Source organism: Malaya genurostris, chromosome 3, assembly GCF_030247185.1.
Source record: "Malaya genurostris strain Urasoe2022 chromosome 3, Malgen_1.1, whole genome shotgun sequence".
NCBI lineage: Eukaryota > Metazoa > Arthropoda > Insecta > Diptera > Culicidae > Malaya > Malaya genurostris.
In genome coordinates, this window is record NC_080572.1 from 189,384,505 (window position 1) to 189,404,026 (window position 19,522).

Below are 19,522 nucleotides of genomic sequence, written 5' to 3' on the forward strand. Positions count from 1 at the left end.
CTTGAAGTGCATGTAACGTTACGGAAGAAGGATAGAGAAGCAAATGAGATGAAGAAATTTTTAAAAGACAGGAAGATCGGGCGTAAAATCATTGTTGGAACGGTTGGCCAAGATCTTATGAAAAAGTTCAAATAGAAGTTGTAAGAACTCAACTCAACCTAAGAAAAAGTTAATATGCGGCCTTCATAAATGTTGTATCCAATGTGTAGCAGATTAGACGTGAAACGTAATTGGATTGATTCTTGAAAAACATGTGATTAGCAATAAATTGATTCTTGTTCATATTCTAGACTGTCAATAAAAATGACCATACCTGGATATTTCGACTTAAGGAAAAAGCGCTTAAAAATCAAAATCTAATAAGATGATATGCGTCCTTGATCCGAAGTTTGTTGAATAATAGCTAATTAGAGAGTGGTCAACAACCGTCTACCATGCGTATTGTTTGAAACGGAAATTGTTCCATTGCCAACACTGTGAACATGAAAACAATAACAGTTGTCATTTTGAAAGAACAACTTTGCTAGAATTTCAGACTAAAAACGATCTGCATCCCATCTCAAAAAGCGCTATCAAAACAAACCGAAACTGAGCTGACATCACATTTTACTGACGGCGGTTGTTCGCCCAAAGGGCGACGGATGCACCCGGTAGACGATTCCGTGCATTCTCAGCCATCATCGTTGATGCCAAAAATTTTCACTGTCACTGTCAAGTCGGTAGCAAAACTATTTTCGAGCTCGTCTAGTGCGGATGCATGATTTCCTCGGAACTGCCATGAACTTCGGTAGGATTAGTTAATTTTCATTACCATCACCGTCGGAACGCAAAATTGTTGGTTCGATGAGAGGTTGGTAAAATTATGAAAAACGGTGAACGGTGGTTTTACAAAGCAGAAAAGATCTTCTTATCAAAGAAACAATCAAGTCACAGCTAGCAACAATTGTCACATTCCCTCGCTTTATCTCTCTCTCTCTCTCTCTCTCTTTCTCTCTCTGGATAGAGAGCAGAATGCAATCCATCGTCCAGTAGTTCGGTGTTTCGGTTCGGGGAGAGTAGAACTGGGACGAGTGGTCGGTTTTGCAATAACTTTAAATCAACAATAATCAAGCGCATCTCGTTCCGTCTGCCCACCCGCGAGCATTCATCCAGCCAACGTCGCCGCCGTCGTGCAAAAGTAAATAGCATCAGTAGCCACTAACCGGCTCAACCGAGTTCGACCGCCACCAGCCAGCGATCCTCATCGATAGGGAAATAGTTAGTAAGTGAGCGGGCGAGCGAGCGAATCGTAGTGTTGCGAGTGTGTGTATGTGTGTGTCGTTCGGTCGGTCATTCAGCCTATAATTAGGTGCAAGGTTAAAGTCACCGTTTACGCGGCAGTAGTTAGTGCATGCGGATTCACTCACTACCAGCTCGATAGCTAGCCACGAAAACAATCAACGGCAAAAAATAGTGTTTCGAGTGGCGTTCGTTTTCTGCCTTTTCATAGCCGACCGTCACAACCAACTGCAGTGCTCTCTTGACAGATTTCAGTAAACTGTCTTCGGAAAATTGCATTGAGTAGGCGTTGAAAAAGAACAATCTTTCTTTTATAGCAAGTGAGAAGATCATCTTTTTGGCGATTTTGCTGTTCCGTCACTCAACTGAATGTTGAATTGATGATGTTTGGAATGTAAAGTTGGTAAAATTTTTTTTGAGCACAATTTTTCTAATTTCTCCAACACTTAAGCAATACGCATCATTGCAAAGGGAGTTTAAATTCCCTTCTCGTGATTATTTATTTTATACTGTACTATAGAACAACGTTTCGGAGCATCATTGCCTTCATCTTCAGGGGCACTGGATAGTAAGAAATGTACATTTTAATAATAACAACGACAAATTCCATTCCGGTTTCCAATATAAATAAAATATTATCTTTAAATAAAATTTGGAAGAATATTTTCCCACGTTCAGTTTGGTTACGATGAGTATCTACCTGATTGAAACGTCGTCTAGCAAGCAAAATGCAGTCTATAACGTCAGTTCAATGTTCCAGTTCAAGATCTAGTGCTGAATTACTGTACAAAATATCTGCACCTTTTCAAGAAGCAAACATGAGTTTGTTGAATGAGTTAAGTGTTAGAAAATGAATATAAGAAATTGGAATCTGTGAACCGCTTGAGTGGTTACTTTCGTTTGCGTCGGAACTGGTAGATTCGGAATTCAAAGATCATTTCCAGTGTCTGCAAGACCCGCGCATGGATCGTATGAGTAATTGGGAAGAATGTTTGTCCGATAATTTTTATTTTGCTAGAGTTCGTATGTACGACTGTGCACTTCACTTGAGTCTTGAGAGAAGGGCATTTGTTAGCACAAGTAGTGTTGCTAATATTTGATAAGTAAATTGTATTGCTGTAAATACCGTCAGGAGTTCCCCTACACACTCAGAGCTTTAGTTTTGCTTACTTATACCTTCAAAGAAAAAACGCGACAAGAGATTCTCTGCTTAGGATTTATGCTTGAATTTCCTAAATCTTCTCAAATTTCAGATGTACCTTGACTTTAATATTTCACCAAAAGCAAAGTCTTGGCATTACATTCCTTTGGTGGAATTTGGCCTTTCTGTTTCAACAGAATTCGCAGCCGATTCTTAGTGTACAGAATCATTGCATGGCTAGTACTATGGATCCTACTGACACTAAGAATCCTTCCAGGTCGGGGCTCGAACATACGACAAGTGGCTTGTAAGACCAGCATCCTATGCATTGAACCGCCAACCCGGGAATTTCACCAATGAAGGTGATTTTAATGCTGACAGAATTAACAGCAAAACACTTTTTTTCATAATGTGGTACCAATTTTATCTCAAAAACCGGTTTGATTTTATAATAATAATTACAAATATAAATGGGTTCGTGCAATTTTTTTTCGTAGTTCGAGTATTTAATATCAAAATATGATGACAAATTCAATGTTAGAAGTATTTCCCATGTTTCTAACGGCTGTTCAATCGTGTCTATCGGTGTATTCTGGCCGTTTTTCTAGCAATCCTTGGCTCAAGTGCATTTATTCTCATCGATGGATCTTCCCCGTGATCCTTTCAGTCGACGTTTTGGATTATCGTAATGGACCCACTTTTGATTGCCAGTAACAATTCGATTCAAAAGAACCTTTTTAGTGCCATTGGAGCAGATATTCGCTATTGATCGAAATCCTTTGACTGCAGTTCATGTGGCACCCGATTGCCTACCTTTCGGAACATTCCCGTTGTTTTTAAAAGTTGGTAAATGGTTGACTGAGTAGCTCCAAGTAATAGTTAAAACAATAGTGTATATATTTTCTGGAAGACTATCTTGGTCAAAATCGGTTCAGCTATCTCCGAGAAACACGCCTCTTAATTTTGTACACACATACATGCACAATTAAAAATCGCATAACCTTGAAAATTCGGATAAAAATGATGCAAAACAAAAAAAATTGTTGTTGCTAGATGACTTAAAATGCATGAAACATTGAGATGGCATAAAACAATTGCATTTCTTTGAAAATTCGGATAAAAAAGTCGCATAGCAAAAAAAACGCATGTAAAGAGACTTGAGTGTTCTAAACTCAGTGCTTGAGAGGAAAAAAATAGAGCGAGATGCCTAGTGTTTGATAAACAGAGAAGATGTTTGGATGTATGGTAAGGATGTAGACCATGTTCAATGTACGCTTTATCATGCCTAGTCGTGTTTTAGAGCTGTGTTTATTACAAGGTAGCGCGTATGCACGGAATACATAAGAACGCCGGTTCGAGTCCTTTCTCTGAGCGTATCTTGTTTCAAAAAAAATATCTTTTCTGTAAATTTTTCATTCATTTGGCTTCTCCAATATATGTTTCCACTCAGTCATTGAAAAAACTAAGTTTATAGGGATTTGCGAAACTTCATATTTATAGTCAATAGTGAATCTACAGCTTCGGGGCAATTAATTTTTCTACAATAATTCATTTCATTCGATTTAAACTCTAGTAATTTTAAAACGACACAGCTTTACATGTTTTTGAATATAAATTCGGGTGAAATATGATACTCCTTTTATGTGCATTTTAAAAAATTGTAAAATTACCAGATTTTTTCGATCTGTGTAGGAATGGACAATTTTTTACCAGAAGAATTCTCTATTTTCTATTTCGTCTACAAGATAACAGTTTTTCTGATTTCTTACCGTATGATTATTCTTTATCATTCAGGTATCTATTTCAAAGCTTTAGGTAATATTAAAATAAGTTACTAAGTCGATATAACGTCATTATCAGTCAAATTAAGAAAAAAAATTAACGTTTTACAAATTCGTTTTTTTTTAAATTGTGAAACTTTGTCAAAGCACACACTTCGGAAAAACCCTGTTAATTTACGTCTTTTTAGATGCACATAAATGGAACATCGCAGTTCAAGCAAATTTACATGAAAGAACATTTAATATTGTGTCTAAAATTCCAAGGCGTGAAATTGATTGAAATAAAAAAAATGAATACTGATAGCGACCGCCGCGACTTGAACCGAGAAACATTGGATCGCAAAGTACGTCTGTTAATCGACTGAGCCGCAGAAGCACACATCTGATTGGCTGGTAAAAGGTGCATTTAAATGCATACAGTCTTACCCGCTAGCCGAAACCAGTAAAATTCAAGCTAGTCTAACATTAAGTCAATTCAACTGGAATTTTCCGTCATTATGAGGGAAGTCACCTATAAAATTCAATTTTTTTTGTGTGTACTACCTAGAGGAATATTAGACTGTTTATTACATTGTATAATCTTGTGAAACTTGTTTGGAGACATCTAAGCTATTAAAAATCGGTGAAAGTCTATACAGACTTTTGACCGTCTAATATCAAGTTTCGGTCCGCTGTGCGTCTGTCTGTTGAAATTATTTGCATATATCTATATATGCATATAGCTTGAAATTTTGCAAATATCTTTAAATCATTTAAGATGAAACTGGTTTATTTTTATGTTTCGAAGTCATTTAGCTTTTGGTCCAAAAAAAAAGTTCGATTCTATGTGCTGGATTGGGAATCGAACCTATGCACAGTGATGCCAAGGTGGCAGAAATCCAAAAAATAAATTTATTTTTTCCTGCACTGTATTAATTTTTTTGAATTCGACAATAAAAATCACAGATACAAGGGCTTTTGTAACTGAAGTCGGTGTCAGTAAAATTTAAATAAACGGCTTTATAATAAGTGAAATCAGAATATTTATAACATACATAACATAAAACACCTATAAAAATGTCGTTATATGAATCTATTTATTATATATCAGGCGTTGGAATAAATTATTAAAGTTTCATGATTTTTAGTGAGAGTATCATTGCAGTACCGTATTTCAAAGCATAGTCCATCGTTTTTCAAAGTATAGTCCATCGTTATATACCACCACTAAGACTCGGATACCACGTTTGAAAAATTCCTTTTCCTCAGATTCGACAAACGAATCGATCCAATTTTGGGTGGTGTCGTAGTTTTTGACACTGACCTGACAAGTTATGCGCCATGGATTGGAGCAAATGGCAACCGTATGGAACAATGTCTGATAAAAAATGGCGGCTGGGGCAGAACTTTTCATTGCAGCGATTATAAAAAAAAGCTTTTACAACTTTCGAAGCATGCAGTCTTGCATTGTCAGAAGAAAAAATACTATGCCAGGAAGATTTTCGTATTGCGCCCGCTTTTCATGCAATGCTCTGTCCAAATGCATTTGAGTAGCTCATAATAAATAGCGCCCAGTTGATCCTACCACATGCACTTTTTCTGTTCTCCGGAACTTTCTTGTGGTTCATGTAAAAATTCCCAAATTCGAACCACTAAAACCACTTTATGCATGTTTGCTCAGCGTCATTTTTTTCTTCATTTTTCATTTTACATAATTTAATAAGATAGTGTAACATAATAAAAATCTACTATTATTAGTAAAGCGTTAGTATTTAACCAAATTTTATTTTGTACTTGTGTTTGTGTTCTTTCATAAAGTCGAAAAACTTAAAAAATGCAAAATGCAGAGCATTTTCCAAAAATTTGCATTTTTGTTAAAAACAAAAAAAAAACACTTTTTCGATTTTTACTCTCCCATCTTCAATCATAGTGCAATAAACTACATCAGTTGTATGTTATAACATATCAGAAAATAAAAATATTAAGATAAGCCCTTCTGAAGAAAATTGATATTTTCAAGATATAAGGAAAAGGCAATTTTCCACACAGGTTTAATCATTATTTGAAACTTTAGTTAAAGCTCCTAATCAATCACGAAATAAATAAAAACACACAAGTTAACTTATTAAAAAAAGTCGTCATTTTCCAGTCCATAGCGAACGGTGCATCATGTCACTTTTAGGTGCATCGAATATTTTTTCATACGTTATCAAGATATTCAAAGACCTCAAATTATTAATAAAAAATCATCCAGCTGACGTTTATCGATGTATTTATGGTTTTTTCCAACTTTTTTATGGAGAGGCATCATTGTTCTATGGTGGGCTGTGTTTCTTCATTTTGAAAATTCACTCAAGTTGAAATTTTTATTGAAATAAAGATAGCACATATGTTACAAATAAAATTATTACAAGGGATAATATGGAGAAGCTTTTCTGATATTTTTTTCGGTTAATTTTGCATTGAATATTTTTCTCAGTGCATGATTTGTTTAGTATTCCAAATAATTTTTCGACTTTAAGCACTGACAAACCGAAGGCGAAACCCATAGAAAACATTTACGACAACTGTTTCTTTGAAGGCATTTATGTACAAGTTACATCGTTTTGGAAAAACTTAATGCAAAAATTGTATCCACCTTTTTAAAAAAACAGTCGGAAGTGGATTCGGTCACTCTATCCGTGCAAAATTAATGGTAACTGTGTTTGTACAAATTTCATCCAAGTCGGAGTAAATCATTTTTGATTTTACCCCTTTTTCAGTTGTTCATTTCTAGAATTGTTCACCTAAAAAAAATTTACATTTGAAATAAATATTTTAAAGTTGTATACCATCAACAAATATGTTTCAATGATGTCCATTCGCTGCAAGTTGTATAACAATTCACAAATACTGCAAAATATCGAAACTGCAAAAATACTGTTCCTCAAGGAAAAATCATGGTAAAAGCAGTTCAGTGATTTGAGGCACAAAGCACTAAGAAAGAATCCAACCCACCATTTGCGCAGTTTCTAAAACTATCGAAAGGCCAACTGAAAAACTACCATTGATGTGACCATATATCCCCGTCCTACCGCTCCTGGACAACCGTGTCACCAAAAGTTACATCACAATGAGGGTGGCTTCTTGATGCACACACAGCGTTCGATGCGACGCGATGCACCCGAATCAATACACAACACATACAGACACAAACGGGCACACGGTTTGTCGCCACAAAATAGTCGAAGGCTACTAAGATTTGCCACCGGCTAGTTGAACTTATTTCAACACGACAATTCCGCAATTTAACTGACTACCTACGCCATCAGATTAGAAACGCTAGTGTTTTTGGATGACTGTGAGTATGGGTGTGTATGTGTTTGTGTGTGCGCGCCAATCCAATGGAGACGCTAGGTCAATTGTAGTGCTCCAGTCCGTCCGTCGTTGCGGTTACTTATTGCGACTCGATTTTTTCCCATCCCACTTCGGTGCAGCAGTCAGTTTCGGTTGCAGATTGCATATCGTTCTTGTTCGTTTACACTCACTAACACTGCTCACTACTCTTCCCGGTTTGCTCACCCGTCGCTTACACAGTGGATATGCGCGTGAAAATAGTTTTCCACTGTCAGCCAAGCCAAGTGCAGTAGAAACGTGCCCGCGTGTGTGTGTCGGTGTCGGTGTGCGTGGGTGCACTTCGACGGGTGGGTGGGAAGACGACGATATTACCGACTGCTCCAGTAACCTTGAAAATGCGATGCAGTGCGCGAAGTCCGGTCGGTTGGAGTTTTTAGAAAAAAAAAACTATATCTATATCGAAAGCAGCTACAAACTATTTCTCTATGTTGGAACTTACTTTTCAAATTTGTTTTTTTTTTCGACACTTGAGGAACAAAAGAAAAGAGGATGCTAGACGACACTACTCTCACTCTCGATCGTATCCGGTTCTGTTTGGATTCCCGGGGGAAATTTGTTCCTCTGATTTCACCGCACTCGTATGAACTTTCACTGCAATTAATTACAACCGGCCTAAAAATAGTTTGAATTCGAAAGTGTCCCGCTGAGTGCACCGTTTTGATTTTCAACCCCTATCTATTATTAAACCTATAAATGGTTCATTGAGAATTTTCTGTTCACTGCTTAGCGCAATGCGCTACGGCGGTCGGCGACGGAGGAGGATCTTCTTTGTGCGGACAGCTCCATTCGGTGTGGGAGGGTGTGTTCTCTCGGTTGGTGTTTTTTCCCTCAGAAACAGGCTCAGGCGCAATCACGAATCACGGGTTCATTCTTTCACGGTCGCGGTCTCCCTCAGAACTGAACAGGAACTCGCTCTCGATGCGCTACTCGAGGCCCTTGCGGGTTCAATTCAGAGCAAAATAGGAAAATATTACACAATTTTTCACGACCACCACTAGAGATCGCACGGTAGTACTAACTATTCCTGTACTATTATTCAGACGGTGGACGGACGCCACCGCGTTCGGATGTGGTAGTTTTTTTTCCGACGCGATGACCGCCGCAATGGCGTGGCCGGCGGGAACTTCGGCTTTTGAGTCGTTGTCTGCGCGTGCCATCTGTCTACTTCCTACTTTGGCTAGCATCCCCACAAAACCCACCCGCACTGAACGCAACGGCATCGATAAGAAGAACAGAGATACAGCGCGAGGAAGAATGTAAAGAATACTGTGAGAGAGGGAGGGAGAGAAACAGAACGAGGAGGCGACAAGTCGCTTCCTCTTCCCTCACTCCACACTGCACAGTGGATTGTGTGTGACATACTGAGCACTGCCGTAAACTGCATATGCAACCAGTTTATGTGTTTTGTCTTTTCCACCCTACCCCCTTTTTCGAACATCCCCAACTGAGAAACGGTGCGCTAAGTTTTCCCAATGTCAGCAGCTGAACAGGACAGGAGGGCACTGTGGTTCTGAGGGTGGTTGTCGGTGTGCACTAGTCAGCCGGATGCAATTTCACTTTTGTTCACTCGAAAGTGTAGACGACTGACAACGACTAGCAACCAGTGCCTAGTGCAAGTTAGCTAACTACTAAAAGTGGGAATTCACTATTCCAGAAGTCTAGTTAGCAGGAGAGCCGTCGCAGTTTTGCCCAGCCTGGCTGGATTTGACTGTGAGTATACAGCGGCTGGTTGCGAACTATTGATAAGACGAACCTAATCACGGCTAGATTGAATGTATGAACTACGAGAAGGGATTGGCTGTGTCAGTGAGTAGGATTTCAAAAGAAAGGGATGTTGAAATTGCTGCATGTTTTTTTTTTTGTATGTGAAATTGAAGTGCTTCTTTGTGCCCCGAAGTGTTTATATAACATTTGTCGATCTATCAGCGTACAGTCATTTTGCAACACGACAATTGCAAACAAATTGAATCTCGTTGTTAGACTGCTCGGAATCATGACCCACAATGGTAGAACAAAGGAAATTGATTATGTATTCATGGTTCAATGGTATTTTTGAAGCCCATTTGAGTATCCGGTTTGGATATTGAATCTAAGATAGGCACAATGTAAGGATTATATGGATGATTCCGAGTGCTTCATTTGTTTCTACGGCATCATGTATGTAACAATCAGTGCAGTAAAACTTCATTCGATTCAATTGAAAACGAATGTGAAACACCCTGACGATATCTCTACTGCAGAAAACTTCACACTCTGACTCACACAACGTTCGCTGACATACCGAACGGGCAGCATTCAGTTCTTTGGTCGATTTTCTTCAAATCAAAGCTCAGTTTAACCGCCGTCAGTTGATCTCTTGAAGTAACAAAAAATCTCTTTCAATAGTGTGAGAGCTTTCTTCAAATGAGGTTCATATGAATATTCTAATTGGTTGAAGATAACAGATGAAAGACAAACCAGATAGCTGATTCATTCGAACTTGCTCACCACCAACAGCGAAGACAATGAAGCAGTTAGACTGCTTGGCACTTGAAACTGAGCAAGCAAAACTTCAAAAGACTAGGTACGATTATTCATCTGACGATGAATTCTAGGAGCTTCACTTGAAAATGACAGCAAATGTCAAATGAATTTGTATCGATATGCTGACGGTGAGTGGCTATAAATTTCATTTTCATCTGATATGATTAGATTGAAAATTGAATTTTACTGCACTGGTAACAAAACTCGAAAAATTGAAATTATCATCCTTTACTTTCGGAACCGAAAGTCGTACCATAATAGAACTCAATAGCTTTCTATGGGACTGTGAAGTCTTTCATTTTGATCTAAGTTTGGTAAGATCGGTTCAGCTATCTCTTTCGAGTGTATATTTTTGCACATACACACACATAGATATGCTGCCCTCTCGACGAACTGGTTCGAATGGTGTGTGACATTCGATCATCCGAGCCTCGTTTCAAAAGTCGGTTTTCAAAGTGATTGCATATTCTTTCTATATGAGAAAGGCAAAATTGTAGAAAACCAATAGGAAAACTCTAAACGAAACGTACACCGATAAAGAACGTTGAGTGGTTTTTCAAGAATAAGAATATAAGTTGTGTTGCTATTGTTTTGTTTGTAATACTTTTATTTCAAACATTTGATATTAATTTAATTGGTGTCTTTTTAAAAAGAAAGAAGTTACTGCTAGAACAATTTTAATACATTTGCAGAATTTCGAGTTTCTCATGAAAAATTGTAATTTTAACCCTAGAATATGATTTCACGGCGTTACTTGCGTTACTTTTTAATAAGTCATAGGCGTTACGAAGCGTTACATGCGTTGTCTTTTTGAGAGTTATAGGCGTTACGGAGCGTTACATGCGTTACCTTTTTGTAAATTATAGACGTTACGAAGTGTTATATTCGTTACTTTTTTGTAACGTCTATAACGAAACGTTATATGCCTTACATTTTTGGTAAGTTTTAGATGTTACGAAGCCGTACATGCGTTACTTTTCTGTAAGTCATAGGCGTTACGAAGCGTTACATGCTGTAATTTTTAGCGTTACATTTTTGTAAGTAATAAACATTATGAAGTGTTACATGCGTTACTTTTTTTGTAAGTTATAGACGTTATGAAGCATTATAAGCGTTACTTTTTTGTAAGATTTAGGTGTTACATGCGTTACTTTTTTGTAAGTTATAGGTGCTACGAAGCGTTACACGCATTACTTTTTTATAAGTTAAATTTGCATTACCATCTTTCCTCTAGGCGTAGCCGTTCACGAGATATTTGGCAATTTGATTTGAAGAACTCAGGTTTTTGTAGAATTGATCGTTTTGCCTGAAATAGTTGGAACTATCTATTGTACAAAAATGATGTGAAGGTTAGGTTCTACAAACCCACAAAATTTGAATTTTACAGATGACTTAATCCCTCAAACGATGAAATCCATAGAGACCTAATTTGTCAAATAACGGAAAATTTCATTTATTATGTTTACGTTTCGTCTTTGAATCATCAGTGCAGAGCAGTTCAAATTGAACTGCTTAGTGCTAAACTCGGCAGTTTAATTTGAACCGCTAAGCAGACGTAAAGTTTCTGCTACTTACAGAACACTTTTTGTTTTGCAACGGAGTGCAATGTCTTTTCTGACGTGCCGAACGAAAACGTGTTTTCGACTATTTTTGGCCGATGCAGGTTTGGTCATTTAGGGGTTAGCCAAATTTTGTGCTAGGGCACATAACCACTGCACTGATGAGTCAAAGACGAAACGTAAACGTAATAAAAACAGTTATGTGCCCTAGCACAAAATTTGGAAAATTTCATTTGTAATGACATAATGTTAGATTAACATGAATTTTACTGGTTTCGACTGTAACTTGCATTCTTCTAGCTGGTGTATGTATTTAAATGCACGTTTTACCAGCCAAGCAGATGCGTGCTTCTATGGTTCAACCGATTAAAAGACGTCCTTTGTAATCCAATGATTCTCGGTTCAAGTTGCGGTGATCGCTATCAGTATTCATTTTTTTTTATTTCGAATAATTTCATGTTATGGAGTTTTAGACACAATATTAAATGTTCTTCCAAGTAAATTTGCGTGAACGGCGACGTTCCATTTATGTGCATCTAAAAAAATGTATGGAATCAAGTGGAAACTTTCAAAAATATACACTGACCATCTACATTTTTTGCGAACAATCACAACAAGAATATGTTCGTATCGGATTTGATGAGTAGACAACGGAAAATTATGTTTTAGATTGTTCAACAATTCATGATTGTGACTTCCAGCTCAACAATATCCTTTGAAACCCTTACAAGCAAAAATGTTGGTAGCTTATCTATTACTATTATCAGTTCAGAGTCGTATATTAGAGTGCTAATAAGGTGTTTGTACTATCATTTAGGTATCAGAAGCTAGATTAATATGGTTCAAAACCAGAGGCTGTTCATTTGATTGCTAAAAATATTTATTGAGGTTCAAGCTCAAGTGATGGTAAGATTGAAACATGCTATTATTATGTACACACTTAAAAGTTCTCGTATCGAAGATCGAATTTTGCACTGCTTGATGTCAACAACAATTGTATTATTTCGTGCCGGCGGTAGCTTTTGTTCGCTTGGTTCACTCATTTCGAGGTCGTTCTATTGTTCACTAAACAATACTGTAAGTGGTTTCTTCTGTCCCGAACGTAAGCGGTTTTGTTTTATCGACTGACTTGGATGAGATGTGAAAGCGAACTGGATGAAAAGATTTTGAAGAACATTTAGTGGTTTTGTTGGTTTGTGCAGAAAGCACATATTTTGTTTCTATCTCTTTGCGTTTCGCCTTCAGCTCGTCAGTTTTTAAAGCAGTTCAAGGTGAATTTTCATCTCGCGCCTAGCAGTTAAATTTAAACCGCTAAGCAGACGCAATGTTTACTCTATCTATGCACTGACCAAACGCGAAGAAACAGATTGTGACGGTTTTCATACGAAGAAAATCAACACTTCCGGATCGATCCCTCAGAACTATTTTATATTTTTCTCCAATAAAAAATGCTAGACGACATTGGAATAATCAATGAAGAATTTCTATTTTGTTGTACTTTTGGTCTCGTTGGCCCCACCTTATGGGTTGTAAACGATTGATGACGCAACTATTTAAATAGAGTCCTTTTTATTAGCTTGTGTCAGTAGTTAATGTAGTTCGTACTTTACGGAGACGGACAACAGACAACAGTAAAATAAAGAACAGTTGGAAAATTCGCTTTTGCGCAGTTCACAACGTGTAAGTTATTTTTGCCATGAGTATTCAGTACCAGTATCAATATCGCATCCTCCAGCTCCAACGCCTATTTAAAATGTTCTTTTCAGAACTACTATTATCAAGAATGCCGGGCTTGAATAATATAAAAACATATTATGGACATTAACATTCATTACATTTTGTATTTTTTATGTTCTAGCGAAAAAATTAACCAATTAACCAATTAGAGTGATTGTCGATATTCGGAAGTGTGATTGGAAATATATCAGTTTAGTTTATATTCACGTCATCCAGTTGTGGCTTTGAAATAACCCACTCACCTTTTGTTATATTTAGCTCTAACATATCAAAATCTCATGATGGACTTTTCTAAACTAAGCAGTACGAAAGCTCTTGGTTCGGAAATCTTGAAACCCATTTCTTGCAGCCTACCTGGTTTCGATTCTCAAGGAAGTTTTTCTGTCCCGGGAGATGAATCTATTATCCTATTGAAAAAACTGTAATAAATAATAGTGTAGATTTTGTTAACCGAAACCAAAGCCATTCGAAGCTTCCATAAAATTCTGTGATACGTTTCGTACTGATAACATCAACTATTCCCCATCTCACACCCGACGGTCACATGATGTCGTGAACAAGGCCGTGCCACCTCTGCGGCCGCCGCCACCACCCCCGCACTCCCGTCGTTGTCGTATTACATGATAATTAGTATTTATTCCGATCGTTCCGGTCTCCTGTCTCCCAGCCAGTCCAGCTTTCCCCGCGTTGCCCATCAGAACAGACCCAATTAGGACCATTTTCTGCATTCATAAACAAGCTGCAAAACGAGGTGCAACGAGGTTGCATCTTCTGTGTGCCCGAGAAGAGGGGAGTGGTTAGTGTTATGTAAATAAACAACTCAAACGGATCCAGCGACGAGTGTCGATAGAAGCGGCACGTGTGCGGTACTAGATCACAGTCGATCATCACGCAGAGCTGACCACCCGTGCCTCACGTGCCGTCGTGGCCGGAGCGGCCTTGACTTGACCGTTATCCAGCCGAAAAAAAGGGAGTAAAATCTAACGTGATCAATGCAAAAACCTCAAAACCTTCAGAATTCCCTGGCACGCGCGCGTGATTGACGCAAACTTTGCATCCAACAACGTTTCGAGACGATCGTTCCTATCTCTAGCTCCCCATCTAACTGCTGCCCTTTGCACCACTTCCTCATTAGGGAGTCAAGTACGCGCGCAACAAATGATTGTTTGTCACTTAGAAGAGCGGAACCTGGCGGTGGCAGTGCTGCTGGTGGCGAGTAGAACGCAAAGTCTGTTTGTTTATTGTTGCAACTATCTCGTCACGTCGGGCCGGGCGTAAGGGTGAATCGGGTAAGAAGCAGAAGAGGAAGAGGACCCAGCGGGAGACTGCACAGTTTCGCGTGTGCATCGTCCGGGTTTCCAGCGATTAAGCAGACCGGTAGCGACTAACGACGGGCACCCTATTCTGTGTGCACCGTGACGAGAAGTGTTCGGTTGATTTGAAGATAAGAAACGAAACATGGGATGGGTTGGGGCAGCGAGTGAGATTGCAAAACCGTTTTCTGCTGGATGCACACTACAGGGCGACATCGTTATCGTCAATGGCCGACCGAGCAGGGGCCGGGTGGGGCGGAGCCTTATTTGAGATGCGGTTTCTAAAGTCGCTATTTGATTTCGTCGGTTTCGCTATCAGTTCAGGAATGCATGATTGTCGACTTAGAACGGTCGGGCTGAGAACACATTTGAACTACAATTAAAATGAATTGGCTATTTGGGTATTTAACTATGTGGCGTGGATGGTTGTAGATGGATTAGATCTATAGTTTGCATGTTTTACAGATATATTAGTAGGAGTTCTAAGGTTTTCTGAAGTAAACTTGTTTGAACACCAAGGTAAATTGGAATCATTAAGACAGTTTTAATGATCGTAAAAACATTGAACAAGACGTTTCAAATAGAATATTCAAGCGCTTCGAATAAATTATTAAATGTGAAATATTGTATGAATATGTTTTAAAACAGCAGCTAAACAATCTCAATGCTATTCGAACGCTTATAAACTGAATACCTATTACGATTTTCTCGATGGTAATTTGATTCAGCGATGCCTTTTTATTATATTGGTTATTGAAAAACGATAGGGATTGTTTTTTTCGCTACAAAGAATGAGCATATTGTCAAATTTAAATCGGAAATTTCCGTTAAATCGAGTCCTAAAATTCGAAACAAAGCTGTGTGTTTGCATTCTAGCAGTAAATATAACTTTCTGCCAAAATCGTGCTTTGCTTCGATACCAATAACTTGCATGACACTAGAAAATGGGCAATCGCGATCTTCAGATGTTTGTGCCAGATAATTTAATGAGAACATCAATTATTTTCTTAAAAATTTAAATAAAGTTAATATACCATTGTTGTTATACCTCGGTCGTCATAAATAGTTGAGAATTCTTAGTTTGATTTAGGATTAGTTCACGGAACGACCGAAATTAGCTCTGCGCCTAATTCGTATTACTGTTTTAGAATCAGTTGATTTTAACAACAAAATTTCCAAAATAACTATAAAATTAGTTAAAATTGAGAATTTACTTTGCTGGAAAAAACTCTTATTTTTAGAGAATGTGTTTAGTTGGCGAATATTCTGGACACAAATCAGCAATATTTCAATCCAACACGAAATTCTCCTTGATAACTAATTTTGGTATTAAAATCAGAAAATTTGTTTCTATTTATCTATCACCGTCATTACTGAAGGACAGCACAAAGAAAACAAAACTAAATGGGTATTATTAACAAGTTTATTAGCCAAAAACTCACGAGAAGTGTCAAAGCAAAACAATCCATTAAAAAGCTAAAAAGGACACTCTTATTGAAACTGCTTGAAAATTGTTTTGATGTTTTTCGCATGTGTTCGATATATCTTTATTTAAATTTCTAAACCGATATGTAAAAATGTCGTAAACTGTTAGTGGAAATCGTATTTATTCAGAATTTGTGCGCACTTGAAGCTATTGTGCGTAATAATGTTTTTACGCGGAACAGTGAAGTGAGTCTCGAATGTTGCATTCTAATTGTATATGCATTCGGTTTGTTTTCCGAGTGCTTAAAGTTTTCAGTGAGAGAGTCGATTTCGCGAAGTCGAATGAAGAAAACAGCGATTTAGAAGAAAAATTTTCAAAAAGAAGTTTACGTTTCGTTTATTTCTTTTTCTCCAATACAACATCGTATTTATACCTACCAATATAGAAAAGACCACCGCGACTGAAGTTTTTTTTCGGTAGTAGTGTGCCATCTAGTGGCTAGTAGTCATTACGGTGTTAACGTTTTTTCGGTGACAGGGCGCCATATAGCTGCAGATTGCAGAAGCCAATTCAACCTTTCATATTGGTTGAAAATAACATTTTATTTCTTCAATTCAACTAAAAAATTAGTTGAATGGAAATGAAATGTGCCTTAGCTAAGAAATGACAGCACGTTTAATTTGTGACTTCAACTAAAAAAAATAGTCATTTCAACAAATATTTTATTATTATTAAGGCAATGAGAATAAAAAATCTAAATTAGCAAAAGTAAGATTTTTTTAGTTGTCTCAAAAAATAACTAACTAAAATCATCAAATCAACTAAATTTTTCGCGAAAATGCTGATTTCGGTCGTTCCGTGCATATGTTCACGCTGAATAAAATAGTCAAAAACCTGTTTTAATACAACATAGTGGTGTAATGATCCTTTTTTCACATCAATCATATCCTCATATATAATACTGTGGTATTCTATTAAAAATATTTCTCTCCTATTCTTAAAATAAACCAAAGAGATTGTTTGTGCATTAACTAGTATAACCTACAGAATGAAACAGTTCTCTGACATCGATGAGAAAACGAAGGGAGTTCCACTATTGTAGGTATTTCGGGCACTAGAACCCGAGAACGTATAATCGAAGTTGGTTCGTATGGCCATCAACTAACATGATTTTAATTGCAACCAAAAAATATGCTCAATTTTCGGTAGGAGCATAAGATCTTTCATTTGAACCTAAGATTAGGAATACCGGACTAAGTATAAAAGTAAGTGAAATCCTTTTTTGAGTGTATGACTATTATCTGCGTCGTTATTCAAAAACCGGGAATACTTTCGAGACCAATTTAGACAACTTTTTACTTTTTTCGACTCTTCAAGTGACGGTACACAATTTTTAACACACTTTGTCCTATCATTCCGGAACCGAAAGTCGGATCCGGATGAAATTCAAGAATTCCGTGTAGAACCATGAGACCTTTCATTTGAATCTAAGTTGGTCTACATCGATTAAGTCATTTTCGAGAAACACACACACAAAGATAGATTGCTCAGCTCGACGAACTGAGTGGAATGGCATATGACACTTGGCCAATTTTTACTAGTCGATTTTCAAGTGATTGTATAACCTTTCTATATGAGAAAGGTAAAACAGTTCAGCGTTTCAATAAAATGATTATTTGTTGCTAGCTTCGTGACTCGTATTTTCAATATACGTCAAACTGGCTACTCGTGAGATTGCTAGCATTTTTACGATTACAATTTATTTTCTTCCTCCATTCTAAGAGTATGGACCATCCTGTGAATTATTTGAACTTTTAGTTAAAATTTGACAGTCGGGCAGTTATTTTTTATCGACTAGCTAAATTTATCTAAAACTGTGGCCCATTTCAAAGTTTGACGGATGGAAAGTTATTTGGGTTGCTAGTTTGCTCTGAAAATAAAGTAATAGCAAGTGGTGTAATAATTGCAATTCAGCGAAAGTAAGAATAACTTCGAGAAAAACTTACTTCATTTAAAAAATATTTAAACTTTTTCTTTGGGTACTTTCTTTGAGTGAAAGTATAAAAAGAAATTACACAGAAGCAATTTTTACAAAAGGTCTGAAATTAGAATGTTTTAGCAAGATATTTTTCAGTGTTTCCGGTCAAGTCGATTAAAAAATCATTTAATGTGCTGAGAATATCGTTTGAGTGTTTGAATTTGAGTGAATATGACAAATATTAGACACAAATCCAACTGCAATGACAGAAAATGACGTGGCCGTATTTAGATACAGAATGAATAATTCGATTCAAAATTTAATAGTCAGTCGATGTTGAACAATCGTTTGCACCACACGCGAATAATTCCATAGGGTTCGGAAAAAAATCCGCAGAGAAAATTCGCTAGAAAGTATTTTCAAACTCAGTTTACAAGTTTTGCTATGGTAGCATTATTTTTTCCACTCGCCGCCTCGTGCGCTGTCGTCGCCGGCCACTAAACCACGCCCTCGTGCACGGTCCCTATAGAAAAGACATCCGCGACTGAAATTTTTTTCGGTAGTAGTGTGCCATCTAGTGGCTAGTAGTCATTAAGGTGTTAACGTTTTTTCGGTGACAGAGCGCCATATAGCTGCAAATTTCAGAAACCAATTCAACAATTTATGTTGGTTGAAAACAACGTTTTATTTCTATAATTCAACTGAAAAATTAGTTTAATGGAAATGAAGTGTGCCTTAGCTAAGAAATGACAGCACGTTTAATTGGTGAAATCATCTAAAAATATAGCCATTTAAAAAAATATTTTATTATAATTAAGGGAATGAGAATTAAAAAGTCTAAATTAGCAAAAGTAAGATTTTTTTAGTTGTCTCAAAAAATAACTAACTAAAATCAGAAAATCAACTATTTTTTTCGCCAAAATGCTGACTTCGATCTTTCCGTGTTCATAACCGGCTAGAAGTGATTTGCAAACCAATAACAAATTTAATTATTATACCAAACATCTCAATGGTAGAAATTAACATTATTTAGTTTAAAATAGGAGTTGAAATATAAAATACTATATTATTATTTAGTTCAAAATAAGAGGTAAAATATCAAAATTCATAACAAATTCTGCATGAGAAAAGAGCTATAAAGTATTAAATTCTTTTATTGTAACATCAAAGTAACAAAGTATGTAAAGGAAACGAGTTTTTCGGTTATTTGGTATTCTAGCATTCAGAATAGAATGATATCATAAGCAGTTTATTCAATAGTATTTTTTTTAAATTGAACCTAATCGATAACGAAATAAGATATAATAATCAATTTCGATGCTAAAGAGATATTGTACAATTTCTTGATTCCTTCGATGAAATTCAAAAAAGAAAAAATTGGTTTGAGAACTCAAAAACTCGCACTAGTTTT

At 36.9% G+C, this 19,522-nt stretch overlaps 1 protein-coding gene across 4 annotated transcripts in view; it reads right to left on the reverse strand.

The window, feature by feature from the left end:
• Nucleotides 1-19,522, reverse strand: part of LOC131437739 (PR domain zinc finger protein 1) — a 153,225-nt gene that overhangs the window by 46,971 nt on the left and 86,732 nt on the right. The window contains exon 1 of one of the 4 annotated variants that reach the window (XM_058607279.1): nucleotides 8,015-8,523. The exons of 2 other annotated variants lie outside the window; for them this stretch is intronic. The gene's annotated coding sequence lies outside the window, so the exon portion shown is untranslated. Of the gene's footprint in view, nucleotides 1-7,176; nucleotides 7,867-8,014; nucleotides 8,524-19,522 lie in introns of those variants that run through there. One more of the 4 variants, XM_058607282.1, reaches the window with a different exon arrangement.